At 43.6% G+C, this 17,214-nt stretch overlaps 1 protein-coding gene and 1 long non-coding RNA gene across 2 annotated transcripts in view; one reads left to right on the forward strand and one right to left on the reverse strand.

Annotated features, from left to right (window-relative positions):
- The window catches only part of fkbp7 (FKBP prolyl isomerase 7), a 34,684-nt gene that overhangs the window by 6,760 nt on the left and 10,710 nt on the right, over positions 1 to 17,214 (forward strand). The window lies entirely within an intron of this gene.
- LOC307028087 lies at positions 6,777 to 13,345 on the reverse strand. Its single transcript, XR_013804829.1, has 2 exons — positions 8,984 to 13,345; positions 6,777 to 8,507 (listed from the first exon to the last, which is right to left on the reverse strand). It is a non-coding gene; the product is annotated as an uncharacterized lncRNA (long non-coding RNA).

Genomic DNA, 17,214 nt, shown 5'->3' on the forward strand with positions numbered 1-17,214 from the left:
TCACTCTGGCCAGAGTTGGAGGTATTAGAGCCAGGGGTGGGAACGCGTACAGAAGGGCCGGGGGCCAAACGTGCGCGAGCGCGTCAACGCCTAACGGTGCATTTAGATCGCGCATTGAAAAGAACAGCTGACATTGAGCATTTTCTTTTGATGCGAACAGATCTACCGCGGCCCGGCCGTAACGCACCCACAGCTGACTCACAATCGTTGGATGTAGAGTCCAGTCTGCGTATAGTGGTGCACCTCTGGACAGCAGATCTGCCCCGAGGTTCATCACTCCCGGTACGTGTGTCGCTCTCAGAGAGAGGAGACGTCCGCAGCTCCATAAGATCAGTTTGCGTGCCAGCATGTGTAACTGTAGAGAACGCAAACCCCCTTGGCGGTTTATATACGATATTGTGGTCGTGTTGTCTGTCCTCACGAGGACATGATGTCCCCTGAGAAAAGGCAGAAAGCGTCTTAGGGTGAGAAACACCGCTAAGAGCTCCAGATAATTTATGTGTGACCGTTGGAGGTCTCTGCTCCAGAGACCCCTCACAGGTCGACCTTCGTATATGCCCCCCCAGCCCGTCAGACATGCGTCCGTGGTGACCACCTTCCGCGATAAGACAGCACCCATAGGCACGCCTCGCACCAGGAAAGTCGGGTGCAGCCAGTGGCGTAGCGCCGTTACGCAGTGCACAGTGACCATCACTCTCCGCGCGCCATGACGCGCGGGGTTTAGTCTGAGGGCAGCTACCCAGCGCTGAAATTCCCTCATGTGTAAGCGGCCCAGACGTACTACTAGGATGGCTGACGCCATGAGCCCCAGTAACCGCAGACACGATCTGAAGAGAACATATTTGCGTGGCTGGAAACGAGCGAGGCAAGCCCTGAAGGCTCTCACTCTCTCCGCTGACAGGCGGGCTGTGAAGGGCACCGAGCTCAGGCGTAAGCCCAGGAAGAGCACCGACTGGGCTGGGGACAACATGCTCTTTTCTGTGTTTATTACAAAACCCAGGTCGAGCAGGTGTTTCATGAGGATATTCGTCTGCATAATAGCCTCCTGCTCCGACTGTGCCAGAAGGAGCCAGTCGTCTAAATAGGTTGCCAGGCGAATACCCTGTTGTCTTAACGGGGCTATCGCTGCTTCCGTACATCGCACAAACACCCGTGGGCTGAGAGACAGACCGAAGGGAAGCACTCTGTACTCGTAACAGACACCCTGAAAAGCGAACCTCAGATATTTCCTGTGTGGATAATATACTGGGATGTGAAAATACGCGTCTTTCAGGTCGATTGATGTGAACCAATCGTCCTGACGCACGAGACGCAGCAGGGATGTGTGAGTGAGCATCCGGAATTTGTATTTTCTGAGATACCCGTTCAGAGCCCTTAAATCTAGGATGGGGCGAATTCCATTCCCTCCCCGTTTGGGAACGAGGAAATATTTGGAATAGAAGCCGCTCTGACTCCGTTTGGAGGGTACGATGGATATGGCTTTCTTTTCTAGTAGCGAGAGAATCTCCTGCTCTAGAATGTGAGCCGACGCTCCCCGGGCATATGATTGCACAATGCCCGAGAAGCGAGGAGGGGTGACAGCGAATTGGAGTCTGTAGCCCCGTGATATCGTCTTGAAAACCCAAGCAGAGCATGTGAGCATTTTCCACCTTTCGCTCCTCAGAGCAAGCGGGGATGTCACCATATCTCTGTTGTCTGCACCCTGTGACCGCATTGGTTGTGTTATGGCGCCCTCTAGTGTCTGAACACGGTGGCGCTCTAGGGTGACAACCTCGGTCGACACTGCGCATGCGCGCGGTGATGGTGCGTTCACAGACCCGGCCACCGTCCGCATTCCGAGAGAGGCGTTCATAGCCACTCTCAGAAGCGGGGCAGTCACCTGACTGTTTATTGACATTATTATTTGTCTTTTTAATATTTTCGACTGTGCCCTTGGCTTTAAGCCTGGAAGCAACAGTGGCAAACATTTTATTTTTAGACCCTTGTGTGTGTTTGTGTGACTTGAACGACTGGCAGGAACTGTTGTCAGTGTTGTGAAGTCTGCTTCCCTCATGGCGCGAACTGGAGGATGACGTGCAGTCATCACCCGAGGCGGCGGGAAGGCGGGAGCGTGGTTGTCCCCCAGAAACACATGGGTGCTGGATACGTGCGGAACACGATCCAGGGCTGAAAGAGAACAGGAAACCTCCAGCCCTTTCCCCGAGGGGGGGAGGGAAGGCTGTCAGGCTGCCCTCTTCTTCTTCCTCGCCTGGTGACTGAAAGTCTGGGTCGGCGGCGCCTGTGTGGCTGCTGCCGGGACCGGGGACTTTCTTGGCCAATTCGTCCGCGCCTCGTGTCTCGGTGGGAGACCGGGGGCGGGCTGTGGCTTCTGCCATCTCGGGACCTTGAACAGGGCCGAGTGCGGGGTAGCCTGGGAGAAGGTCCGTCGCAGGACCGTTGGGGCCGGCGGCTGGGCTTTCCGAGGGAGGCAAAGCTGGAGAGCTTCATCCTCCTTCTTCTTGGCCTCACACCGTTGTTGCATGGAGGCAAGAGCGGAGCCGAATATGCCCTCAGGGACGATTGGCATGTCCAACACGTCCTCCTTTTCCCGGTCGGGGAGGTTTGTCAGGTTCAGCCATCTGGCTCTCTCCTGCACCACCATCATCCCTAGCGATTTGCCTGTGGCCTGGACTGCACAGCGCTGTACGCGGAGGCAAATGTCTGTGATCGCCATGATCTCCTCCCACACGGCCGGTTCAGGTTTCACCGTCATGTCCGCACACAGCTCCGCTTGGTACGCGGTTAGCATGGAGGAGACATTCAGCGCCCTGACGGACAAAGCAGCCGCTTTGTAGGCCCGTTCAGTCATTGCGGACTGGAACCGGTCCGCCTTTGTCTGCAGTGTGGGGTTCCTGCTCGGGGCCGCCGACAACCGCGGTTGGAGGTGGGCTGCCACAAGCGGCTCCATAGGAGGCATGCGGAGTAACCCAAGCTTCTCCATGCCCTCACAGTCCAGAGAGGAGGCTCCCTGGATTGGGGCCTTGCTGCTGAAGGGGCGGTCTCTCCAGGAGACCGACACCTCGTCCAGCAGCTCTGGAAATACGGGGAGAAGTTGCCTGGTCAGCCTCGCGGCTTGGGGCAAGTTCTTTCCCTCGTATCTAGACCTGGAGGGCTCTCTGGCCGCTTCAGGCCAGGGGATGTCCAGCTTGGATGCAGCGCGTTGGCACACGGCCTGCAGGTCCATGCTGAGGCGGGGGAGCGGTGGCTCGCCTTCGCCCGGGGAGGCGGACATGGCCCCAGGCTTGGCAGCCTGGGCAGACGAGACGAAGATGTCATCTTCGCCCTCGTCTGAGTCGGAAAGAAGAAACTCCGGGGCGTATTCTCCTTCCTCCTCCTCATAGTCCAGCTCCAGGACATCCTCCGCGGGTGAGACCATGGTGAGGTCCAGTTGGGAGCCCCAGCTTGACACAGCACGGGGCCCCCTTCCCGCGGCTGCCGCCGCCACCGAGTCCCAGCTTGACACAGCGCGGGACCCGGCACCCGTGGCGGTCGCCACCATGCCCTGCTCGCCGGCCGGCGAGTTTACAGGCATAAGGAGGTCTCGGACCGGCATGCTAGCTTGGCGTGCTAGCCGTCGGCGGCGGCTTTTGGCGGTAAAGCGGGAACAATGCCCGCACGCGCCGGGGGTGTCGATAGCCTCCTGGGCATGTTGCAGCCCGAGGCAAGACGAGCAGACCTGGTGTGAGTCAGTACTCGATATCTTCAGCCCGCAGCCGCAGAGCCGAGCCTCCGACACTCCGTCTCCTCTGGTGTGAGGGAGGGAAGAGTCCATCCTAGCTAGCCTTGGTGCGGCGTAGAAGGGACAAACGAGCAACAGGCGTGTTACCGTTTGCGGGAAAAAATCCAAAACCTTACCGTTATCTGTTGGAAAAAAACGGCAGGGTAGATTCTGATATTAACTGGAGTGTTAATAAAGGGAATTCCCGTGCGAAGCAAAAGTAGCTGGCGAGCGTCCGTCGACTGAAGGTTAGCTTCGTAAATCAGTCTGTGGACCGTTAAGCTAGCTAGCTACTGATCTTTCTCGAGATGTGCTCCGAAGCGAGAAGAGGTGTTTGAATGACGCCTGCGTCGTGGCGCAAGCTACTTATAGGGTTGGTGGATTCCCTGACGTTGGCGTCAAGATCACCAGCCAATCAGGATTGGCGTAATGAGATTGATGCTTCTGGTGCATACGCGTTGAGGCGCATCCCATAGTGAGACATCGAACGGAGTGTTATGAATGAGAACTCTAATAAGCATTCATTCACAAACTAAATCAGGAGACCTTTAACGTTTTACGTCCGGTTCGCTCCTTTGTTCCTCGCTGTACACAGCTCCAGTTTGGGCATTGGCCTGTCATCAGATTGTATTAGTTGTTGCTGCTGCAGCGGAACTTTAATCCAATTATTTTTTATTAAATACTCCAAATCTCCACCCTCCATAATTGCACTTGCTTCAGTTGCTTGCTACTTTCTAACGGCGGTGAAAGTGGTGCAGTGACGCTATCTATCTTCTATCGATTAGATTTATGATTCGAACATTATAAAAGTAGGGTAGACATGTCGATATTATTCAACTGAACAAAACGTGCATTTTCCAAAATCCTATGGAGAAATCCCATTGTTATTTTTGTCGAGGGAAACCGAGCGCAGCTTACTTCCGCTTTTTGGGACGCGTCACTGCACCACTAAATTGATGCGATTTGATTGGATTGTGAGGCAAGGGAAGCCAGCCGCCTCTGGCTTCCCTTGGCATGGCCCTGACCAATCACAGGTTGGCAGGGGCATGACGTGAGCCTCATCTGATTGGTCAATCCCTCCATTTTTTTTCACCAAGGGAAGCAAATTTCGGCTGGCCTCCTCTCGCAACAGAAAGTGCAATCTACTGTTTCACCATAACATCTAGAGGGGCGCTGTTTCACTCTTTGTAAAATACTCAATGAGAATCAGGAGACCTGAGACGGGCCGGTGTCGGTACCAGATGTGTTCGGGGTACCATATGTGTTCGGGGGCCGTCTCTTACCAATGACGTCACGCATTGTACGCATTGTGATTGGCTGTACGGTAATTTACCCAGGGGTGCTCGGGGGCAAATCACATCTACAGATCATGACGAACCGAATTGAATTATTCCTATGCTCCTAGCGTGTGAAAATGTTTGTGAAAAACATGTTAAAAAAACATGAAAACGGAGCATGGCTGTACGCCATTGGCTGTACGGCAACTCAAGAGGACCATCATACAGGGTCAAATTCCGAACATTTAAACATAGCCTACACTTCATTCTTTACTTTGTCCGTTATTATATGTAGAAGATGAACTACCTCTCTGAAAGGTCCCAATGTGTTAATTTTGATGGGCTGTCTTTTGAGTGGTTAAACATCACTAAAGATTTTCTGACTTCTGACTGCTTTGGATATATAATTACACCACAATAAGGTTTTACTATCACAGTGCACTGAGATTTGTGACAAACTGTAAAGCACTTACACATCACTGTACACTGTAAACCAAGGCGGTTTTGCCATCACTTACTGTACTGAGGCTCAGTCACTGGTACATTTTCATTTACAAAGCCATGTTGGATAAAGTACCATCTTATATCTGCTCCCTGATCTCTCGGCAAATTGAAAGTACTTATTGCCTGAGATCTCATGCTGTGGTTTTATTAAATGTGCCAAGTGCTAGGACTGTCTTAGGGAAGAACGCTTTTAGATGTGCAGCTCCACTAACTTGGAACAGTCTGCAAAAAGAATGTAAAATTACCAAGCTGGTACCACTACATGTTTTTAAAGCTCGGTTGGATGCTCCACAGTCAGATGCTGTTGGTACCTGTACATGTGGATAGATATGTAAATTGTAATCCCTGTATTTTTTGCTGTATGATGTCCTTTTTAAGTTTTTATGTCTTCATGTGGAACCTACTGCTGCAGGTCTCCCTTGAAAAATAGATCATTGATCTCAATGGGATTTTACCTGGATAAATAAAGGTTTTGAATTGAATGTCGAGCATTAACTGCAAGTCACTCAAATGCATAAACTGGAGAATAATTATGTTACAAGTGTTACAGAAAACATATCCAAGTGTAACAAACATCCAGTATTAACCTTACTGTTTTTTTACTAACAGTAACCAACTAATAATTTTCATGAAGTGCATATTTATTCCAAACTCACAATATATATATATATATATATATATATATATATATATATATATATATATATATTGTGAGTTTGGAATTGTGAGTTTGGAAAATATTGTGAGAAATATTGTGAAAATAATATTGTGAGTTTGGAAAAACGTTGCAGAGATCAAATGTTTCCTTGTCTGAAAGGAGAAACCTAATTTTAAAACAACATTTTCAGTGTGTGACTTGAAAGATAAGTTCTGATCAATAATAAAACCTAGATATGTGTATGTAGTGACCCTTTCAATGTCAATGTCAGTCCCTTGAACAGTACAAATGTTGGAGAGAAAAGAAGTTAACTTTTTGAGATTTGAGAATATCATGAGTTTGGAGTTGTCTGCATTTAATACTAACTTGAGTTGAGATAAATGGGATGGAATAACATCAAAGGCAGACTGGAGGAAATCAAGACTTGCTCTATAGAAGAGGATGAACAATAAATAACAGTATCATCTGCATAGAAATAGAAAGCAGCATTTGAAAGATTATTAGAGATTATTTACATACAGTATATGGTGAAATTATTGGTCCTAATATGGAACCTTGGCGCACACCCTTTCAAATCAAATCAATCAAATCAAGTTTTATTTATATTCCACATTTATAAACGATTTTTGGTCGAGCCAAAGTGCTGTACAAATAATAAAAATACCCTACAGTAAAGACATTTTACAGCTAATACAACAGCAGTTTGTTCAGAATATCAGTATGAGAAGAAAACGACACCCTTTGTCCTTAGACCCTCACATCGTACAAGGAAAAACTTCAAGAGAAAACCCACAGTTTAAAGGGAAAAATGGGAGAAACCTCGGGGAGAGTAACAGAAGAGGGATCCCTCTCCCAGGACGGACAGACGTGCAATAGATGCCGTGGGTAAATCGAAGAGATAATACATTTGCAACATAGGTAGACCGTATGTTAGGAAATGCATGCTTCTATAATAATAGGATGAATCTACGAAGATGTCAACAATCCTGTGGGAGCCTTCAGGGAGGCAGCACGACGAGACCCAGGCAGGACCGCAGAGACAGGTTCAGCCACGACCCGAAGTCCACGACTTAATCCAGAACTCAGGATAGAGGATCCAGGATGCGGGACCACAGCAAGAGGATCAGCCTCGACTCAAGATCACATCAAGACACAAAAGAAGACAAATTTGGCTGGGTTAATCGGAACATGAGAATACACAGATTCAGACAGACAGAAGGAAGAACAAGCACTCCCTTTGGAGTGATTTTTTTTAAATATTGAAGTTAAATGCATCAATCTGGTGCACTTTGAGAGCAAAATGAAGAGATATATGGATACCTCTCAACATACATATGAAACAACTGTAAACAGATTTACTTTGTCTTTATGGATTCGATTGTGGACTTGATTGTGATTGCTGCACATTATCCCTTACTTAATAAATACTTTTTTTGATAATTTATTATATAGAAAAGTATATCATATTGATATATAATATATAATTTATTGATAATATATAATATAATCAAATATAACAATCAAAACGAAATAAGTAGTATTAAGTATTAGGGCTAAGAAAATATTGTACATGTGAAATAGTTGTATGTATTGATTTAAATTGACATGCATACGCTAAGAAAAATAGTCCGTTGTTACTGTTTGAACTAACGTACCAACGGCACTGAACATATTACATATTACCTACCATATTACGTTATATACTTCTTACCTTCGATTTCTCTTGTTCTTCTCCTCATTCGTCTTTGTTTTTCTTCAAGTTTTATTGTATTTCTTCAAGTTTTTATCTTGTTGGTCGAATGCACTTAAGCGTCAGCTAAATACAATGTTATGTAATGATCAAAAAACCCCTCTATACTAGTCTAGACAGCGTGGGTAAATTACCGTACAGCCAATCACAATGCGTGACGTCATTACGTCGTGACGTCACTGGTAAGAGACGGACCCCGAACACATATGGTACCCCGAACACATCTGGTACCGACACCGATACATACAACAATGAATTTCCGAAACTAAACGAAGTGTTTTTATTTATTTATTAAAATTATAACTACAATCCGAAAAAACAGGGGAAGCCTGGCTTCCCTTGGCCTCCAGGAGAAAACGCCACTGCTCCTGACAGTGTCCACTGAATCAGAAGATGCAGAGGGAGGCTGAGTTAGTACTGGTGCAGACGTCCGGCGGCGTAGCTTGGATGTTGATGGCTCTGGGGCAACTGTATGCTGATCTGATGCACGTCGTAGCTCGGATGAGGCAGATGTTGATGGCTGTGATCCAGAAGCCATTTGATAGCCATTCGTCTTCATCACTGTGAAAACAAATGTGGAAAAAACTAAATCGATTACTTCACTGGCTTATTCTTTCAATTTAGCGTGAAATAACAGTATACACATACTGTATATATATATATATATATATATATAGACTGATATACAATACAGCTTTATTTATAAACTGCTAATAGTCAATGTCTGTAGAACTACAAAACAGCATCCATTTGGCGTGTGTGAAATAACAGTATATATATATATATATAGACTGGGTTGATATACAATACAGCTTTATTTATATACTGCCGTGTTATAGTCACGAAATACAATTAATCTATTGATACGTGTTCACCAACTTGGATGTTCCCATTGTTTTAGTTTCTCACGGAACGATTACGCTACAACAACAAAGCGGCGTCCATGTTGTATTTTGCGAGTGTGGAATTACTATAGATGAATACTATTAGGCTACACCAAATACATAACTAATAGATACAACAGAGAGAGTACATACCTTTCCCGAAGTTCATAATCAGGGTCTGATTGTGGCTGGAGTAGATCATCATCTTCTGACGGAGAGTCAGCGAACACCATTTCCACGGCATCTTCAAGCTTATACAGCTTCTTTCTGGGTGCCATTATTTGCTCAAATAAGTCCTAAAAGCAAATAACAGGGTTCCTGCAGGTTTCGGCAACTGAAATTTAAGACTTTTTAAGACCTTTTTAAGACCACTTTGAATAGAATTTAAGACCTATTTCACGGCAAGAAAGTATGAAGGAAAATTGCTATGAAAGAAGTGTGTGTGTGTGGGTGTGGGTGTGGGTGTGTGTGTGTGTGTGTGTGTGTGTGTGTGTGTGTGTGTGTGTGTGTGTGTGTGTGTGTGTGTGTGTGTGTGTGTGTGTGTGTGTGTGTGTGTGTGTGTGTGTGTGTGTGTGTGTGTGTGTGTGTGTGTGTGTGTGTGTGTGTGTGTGTGTGTGTGTGTGTGTGTGTGTGTGTGTGTGTGTGTGTGTGTGTGTGTGTGTTAAGGCCCTGACACACCAAGCCGAAATCGGCCGTTTTCGTTAGTCGGACGACAAAGCGTGCCCTGTCGCCCAAACTCAATTTGGTGTGTCCCGCACCGTCGGCCGTGACACGCCTTATTTGGCCTTTCATGGCCGACACATGGCCGATTCAACATCTTGAATCGGCCATGCGTCGGGTCGGGCAGTCGGGCCAAATAAATCACTCTGATTGGCTGTTCAGCTAGCGAATCAGTGCATGAGAAGCGAAATGGAAGCGAGGGACGTAAACAAACGCTTTAAGAAGGCACGAAGAATGTCTTCCGCAAGCAACACTCCAATGGCTGATAGCTCCAGTACCGCACGAGACATGTTTTCTACGAGAGTGAAAATGGAACGCACACGCTATTTGTTGTTTGTTTATATCACAGAGTCTGTTCTTCTTCTCTGTCTTCCGGTTGTTGCCTCTTTTGAATGACGAATACACACTACCGCCGCCTGCTGGTAAGGAGAGTTATTGCCACTCACATCTGCGCAGTTCGTACGTGCTACTTGGCTGTCGGCTAAAGTCTTTGCGGTGTGTTCCAGTGCGACTGTTGGCCAAGAAGCAGGAGACATGAGGCGACACAACAGTCGTGTTCCGTCGGGACGTGTTCTTTGGTGTCAGTTTGGAGTGCCAGGGCCTTTAGGGCTGTGCAATTAATCATATTTTAATCACAATTACGATTTTGGCCTGCCACAATTACGAAAACAACATAATCGAAAAAAACTATTATTCAGCTTTGCTTTTGCTGACAGTGCACTACAACATATTTGATCTAATTGATTGTAGTCTAATTTATTTTATTTTTATTATACATACAATTACACATATGATGTTTGTCAATTTAAAAGATAATTTTGCAAGTCAAAAAAATACAAATGTGTCGTAAAACTGTGAAGTAACACATTTGTTTGTGTGAAACGCTCAATGAACTACATCTCCCGTCTCGCACCACACACCAAGATGGCCGTCACGTTGGCACATTTCACTTTTTTCTTTCAGAATGAGGCGAAAAGTATTAAAAGAGGTGAAAATCACTACAAGTCTGGGCATGTTGAGAGCTGTACATTGTTGGAGCAGAACCTCTGCTCCGCGCATTCCTTTCTGAATGGGTCAGATTAACAGAGGAAGAATTCAAAGCAACCAGGATAAGGGTTAAACAATAATCTGCTTTAATGGTAAGATATACAACACAAATACAACCTCAATCACGAAGTAATCCGGATTACTCCGGCTCTAGTTCCTCTCGCTGGGAGAGGTCTTACCCCTTGGACAGCATGAAGAAGAAGAGGCAGAACTTAGAGAAAACACAGGCTATCATACTAAAAACATAGGAGGAGGTGTGTGCATGCTTCCCCCAGAGGGGTCTCCCATTGGAAGAGACCAACACATGGTCTGTCGTACCCAATCAGCACGAGCCAGCCAGGAGACCCGGGAAACAAAAAGTCTCTTCAGTTTGATGAAAAACAGACACCTTCGGTGTCCGGCACGACCCGACTCCGAATAACAAGTGTGTTTATCTTATCTTACATCTTGCAGCCAGCACACACACATTCCCTGTCTGTGGCCCCCTTACCCCCTTCAGGTTACTACACACAAGCTAAAAATATGTTCCAAGACATAGTTGTTACAGTTGGCCAGATATTTGTAATACATGTAAATTACCTTCATATCAAATAACAACGAGGAAAACATTACCTTTGCTCTCAAGCAGTCCTAGAGATGCTTTTCAAATAGTCAAACTTTACACAGGCCCAGTATAGAGAACACACACTCATTTGTCCTACAGCCTTTCCAGCCACTTGAGCTGTTATCCACACAAGAATATCCCCTCTGGGTGTAAATGAGTCTCACTCACAAAGATCATGAATACATCCAAATACAAAGTTTCACTTCTCCTATTTCCAGCTTCTTGTTACACATATTGCTGTTATTGATACAAAGTAATCAAACACACACATATATTTCAAGATATATAGACTTCCCTGATATTTTCACATGCTGTATCTAATGGAGAATGTCTCCTCCCCCAGCTCTTCTTGTCTCCTGCCATGCAGAACTGCTCTCTCTTCATACAGAGTAATAAAACATGTTTAAGCTAATTTCTCCACAATGTTTGTAGCAATTTAGTACCCACACATGAAAGAATAAACAGATAAATCAAATAAAACACCAACACAGATATGGTTCAGCAATAATCACATACAGTATATTTACTGCAATAGACAGACTTCTTCCCTAAACGTCTTTCACGCACACGCATTTTCACCCTTAACAGAAGTTAATCGTTCTTGTAGCCTAAGGGCTTCTGTGAACTTCCTTTCATCTTGAAGTCAACTTACTAGGAATGAATATATTTTATTGATAAGCTCAAAAGGACCTTTGTCTCGTTTACTGTGTGACCCAATTCTCAAGGCCTGCAGGATGTGCATCATTAACTAACAAGAATTTAACTGTATTATCTGAGGAAAATGTCTCTGGGAATTCCCCTGTTAATTGCACAGTCTATTGATAATTAACAGAGAGACTCAAGGAGCCTCTTTTTGGTATCTGCAAGGCAGAAGTCACTCAAGGCAGACATCACAAGTTTAACACACATTCTATATAAGGTGACATTAAAATTAATATACCAGAAATACACTATATCAAACTTTCTGCCTCCCTCAACATACACAGAAGGGGAGTTAGTCGGTTACGTAAGAGCCAGCATGCGGGACCGGGATTCTGGGATTTGTAGTCTTTAGTTGCGTATTTGTCATAGTCTTATATTTCAACAGTTTTACGACAAACTGTGACTTTTTGACATGGAAATTATTTTTTAAGATTGACAAACATCATATGTGTAATTCGTGGCACAATTCAAACGGGATCGAAAGATACGTTTTCTCTCTCCATTGACTTCAATACATAATTTTTCCAAAATAAGGTCCCATGGACCGGAAGTAGATGGGTGTGACTTCGCCACTCTATAGAATCGAGTGGCAGTTAGTAAATCCCGCTAAACACTTAGGTGGAGGAGTAAGAGGTTTGCGTAAACCTCGTGGTAGACAGCATTAGCGCCGGACTGCGAAACTTTATACCTACTCTGCTGCCATGAATGTAATGATAGATTATCAGGAACAATTCTAAAGTGACTAAGAGACATTGGATTAACATTGAGCATCGTTTTTATTCCCTTGAACACGACTTTTGATCACAAAACAGCAACGGTAAGACATATTTATTGTTATGGTTTTGAAAACTGTTGTTGTTTATTTTCTCTGTTCTGGCTGCTAGCTCAATGAGTTCTTGTCGTGCAGTGATGGTACTTATAACAAAATAATCTGTGGAGTATCAGCTTTCAGATAATATGTAGTTTGTGCAGAACATATTAAGTTTTAAAGATCATTTTTGCTATTTAGCACCGGAAGTAACATCAGCCCGTTTTCACTAAGGGCTACTGCTAACACGTCTTGTGAGACTTGTGTTATGTTTCGGTAAAAATGGCTCGTATCGTCAGGTAGCTGCTTTTTTTCCCGTTATTTGAGTATAAGACATTCATAGGTTTTTAAATATTAAGAAGCCCTCAGACGCTGTTTCTTGCAAGATGTTGCGGGAGCCCCCGGTACCGGAGGCTCTCGGGCTAAACAGGTTAACAACACTTCCCAACAACAACAACGTGTTTCCAGATAACAGTGTTGTGATGATACTGGAATTTCTAACTTCGATACAATACCTAGACCAATATCAGTATGTTGTACCATTTAGATATACACTGTAAGAAACGTACCGTGAAATTCACAGTATTTAACTGGCAGCAATTGACAAGTTACTTACTGTAATTCATTTTACAGTATTTAACTGGCAACACTTGACAAGTTACTTACTGTAATTCATTTTACAATTGCTGCGAGTTAAATACTGTAATTCATTTTACAGTAAGTAACTTGTCAATTGCTGCCAGTTAAATACTGTAAAATGAATTACAGTAAGTAACTTGTCAAGTGTTGCCAGTTACTTACTGTAAAATGAATTACAGTAAGTAACTTGTCAATTGTTGCCAGTTACTTACTTTAAAATAAATTATAGTAAGTAACTTGTCAATTGCTGCCAGTTAAATACTGTAAAATGAATTACAGTAAGTAACTTGTCAATTGCTGCCAGTTAAATACTGTAAAGGAAATCGCAGTATTTACAAGTTTTTATTTACAGTAACAGTCTAAAATGAAACACAATAACTTCCAAGTACTGTATTTGTGTTTATGGTAATAGTGTTTTAACTGTAAAATGAAACACAGTAATATTTAATTACTTTATTTTTTGTTACAGCAGTAGTGTTATAGCTGTAGAATAAAACAGTAATTTTTAAGCATTGTATTTTTGTTTAAGCTAATAGTATTTTAACTATAAAATAAAACACTGCCATTTAAAAAGTACTGTATTTTTGTTTACGGTAATAGTGTTTCAATTGTAAAATAGAAAGACTAAATTAATGCTATAATTTTTAAGTTACAGTATCAGTATCGTAACTGTAACATTTTTTATTCATGTTATGCTGGTAAATTACAGATTACCAGAAATTCTTGACAAAATGTTAAAGCTCACCAATAACTGCAGGGAGACAGCAAACAGTACATTTTAACAATGTGTTCTTAATTGTTGAACGGTATCAAGACCATGTATTTTCTTGTGCTAAATGATAAATATTTTCATCCATAAAACAATCGATATTAATATCCAAAAACATGGAGATTGTATTTTTAAAACAGTGTCGATAACAAAACACAAAGAATATGAAGCCATTTCTTCTGCCAAGCCATTTTAGAGACGTGCTGTAGTTGAAAAGGTGTCACAACCTCGACACAAACTAGAGAACCCAAATGCACGACCCAGAGACACAGTCTTGAATGTAACAAACATTTTCTTTTTAATGTCATTGAAAAGAAAATCCCTCTAAAATAAACTTAAACTAACAAAACAACAAAACCTGACAAGATTATTTGCTGAGGCCTGGCACGACCACATGTGGGAACAAACAGGAACTGACACAGGACAGGGGGGAGACAGGACTATTTAAACATGAGGTGAGTGGGAACAGGTGTAAACAATCAGGGGCGGGGCAGGCACTGACGATGGCGGGAAAACACAAAAAGGGAGGAAGTAACAGGGCCTGAAATGAGAGACAAGAGGTAAGTAGAAAATGAAACAGGAAATGGAAAACGAGACACGACATGAAACACAGGGGCCCTTTCTCATTTCTCTAACTCCCCTCCTCGACTCCCCTCCTCGACTCCTATCCTCGAGACTTAGTCCCACCCACAGGAGATGCGAGCGGAGGAGCCGAGGAGGGGAACCGAGGAGAGAGGAGGGGAAGCAGCAGGCGGTTAGAGAAATGAGAACTCCTCTTCTCTGAGCGTTCATTTTAAAGAGACGTCCATTAATGATGACAGGAGGCACAGCAGCACTCTGTCTGATGGACAGATGTGTTCATGACCACTTATATATTTACTTTTAATTCATTCACAGTGAATAATATAATATAATATATAATGAGACAATAACAGGCTACAGATGCGGACACACACACACACTTACACACACATATTTATATAAATATATACAATTTCAGAATCAAACAGAGCACTCTCATAATAACGTAACACTATCAGAGACTGGATATATCCCCCCCCCCCCTCTCTCTCTGGTCGCTACAATGAGGAAAATAAATTACGGCCAACTGAGTCCTGTCTATCCGCTGCATACCCACACACTGCACCACACACACCTACACCACACACACACACGCACACACACGCACACACACACACACACACACACACACAAACCTATAGCTTCTAAAACTGGCTACAGCCGTTGTGTATTTTATTATGTGTAGCACTAAATAGTCTTAGAAAAATATCGACGCTTTGTTTGTAGATATCTACTAAACTAAATGAAATAAAGAGAGTAGGCCTGTTATACTGAGTGATATATATTATACACACTGCTCTGTTTTCTGCACAGACCTCACAGCTGTTCTCACTGTAAACATTGCGTCGCAATGAAAGCAGTTAATAAATTAATATCCAGGGGATGCATGCAGAGCTGTCATTGGCTGAGATAAGTCCGGCCGTGCGTCACGACTCTTTGAAACATCTCTGTTCCCGGAAATGCATCCACGAAGGAGCCGTGGAGGACCATGGAGGACCCATCAGTGTATCCTCGGTTATAGTTCCTCCAGAGAGTCTCCTCGACGCTCGATCCTCGGTCCTCAAAGTGCATTTAGAGAAATTAGATGTCCTTCAACATGGCGCGCTGAAATTCATTTCCGGGTCACTAACGGAGGACCGAGGAGTCGAGGAGTCGAGGAGGGGGATTTGATGAAATGAGTAAGGGCCAGGGACTTAACTAGAGATCAATGACATAAATAGACAGACCTGTCATGGCGTGAATAAACATGAAAACCTTACTAAACGTGAAATGACAGACATAATATATAAACATAACCAACACATTTCACGAGACACAACAAAAGGCACTGTTTGGCAAATACATTATCACTATTCTTAGATAATACATGGCATGGCCCTTTGCGCTGAGGACTCATAAATACTGCAAGGAGCCAATTGGGACAGATTGGGACAAACCACCTGCTTTCATGTTAAAGGGGGGAATTGGGTTTACTATTAATTATCCCTTGGTTTCAACTTGGTTTGGCCAAGCCACTATATAGGTTCCTTGGTTTTTCATTGTAGCAGGTCAGTTTGTTGAGTTAACACCTAAGTGTTAAGTTGATGTCATATTTCTTTGAAGCATTTTCTTTTGACCTCTTTTATAGGCCTAGTTATTAGAAATGATTGGTTTATGATGTTTTCTGTGGACTTTTGGGTAAATAAAAAACCCTGTTTATTTAAACCACTCCTGTGTCCTGTTGTTCATACCCCTCACTGTTTATTCATCCTTCAATTCATTCTAAATGTTATTCTGTAGATTGTGTACATTACTTTTCACTTTACTGCTTTTTGCACTCCTGGTTAGAAGATAAACTGCATTTCGTTGTCTCAGTACCTGTAATCTGTGCAATAACAATAAAGTTGAATCTAATCTTAAGCCGGAACAAATGTATTTACTTAGTACATATCTGACATTAACGATTAAACACATTTGTGCATTCTTTATAAATGCAAACTGGTCCAGACCACTGACGGAAGTAGTTTTGCAAAGTAATAAGTCACTCTGTCTTTTACATGTAGGATTCAACCCCCCTTGTATTGATTTGTTTTAAAATGAACAGACACTTAAGTCATTCATTTGTAGTGATATAATAATTGTTCATCTGCAACGAAGAACGGCAACGCAAATCCCGCCATTGCAAACCGAGTCAAGTCGACTCCGAGCTGTCCGACTTCAGGCAAGCTTTTTGAGACCTCCCCAGCTGCAATCGGCTATTCTCGTCTACTTTCGAGCCGCCACAATAATAATACAAATGATGATTATTACCTTACTTTTGTCTATTTGTATTCATCTGTGTTGCGTTTTTAAGGTGCAATGCCAAGACACATTCTTTGTATAAATCAGCACCACATTTGTAGTTCTTCCAGTTTGCAAAGCCATAGGGTCTTACAAATATACAGGGGCGCCACCAGGGATTTTGGGCCCCATGAAAAGATATCACATTGATTACTTAAACATTTTTTTCTTAATGTTCTAGAATTGTTTGGGCC

Source organism: Notothenia rossii (genome assembly GCF_949606895.1).
Source record: "Notothenia rossii genome assembly, chromosome: 2".
Taxonomy (NCBI): domain Eukaryota; kingdom Metazoa; phylum Chordata; class Actinopteri; order Perciformes; family Nototheniidae; genus Notothenia; species Notothenia rossii.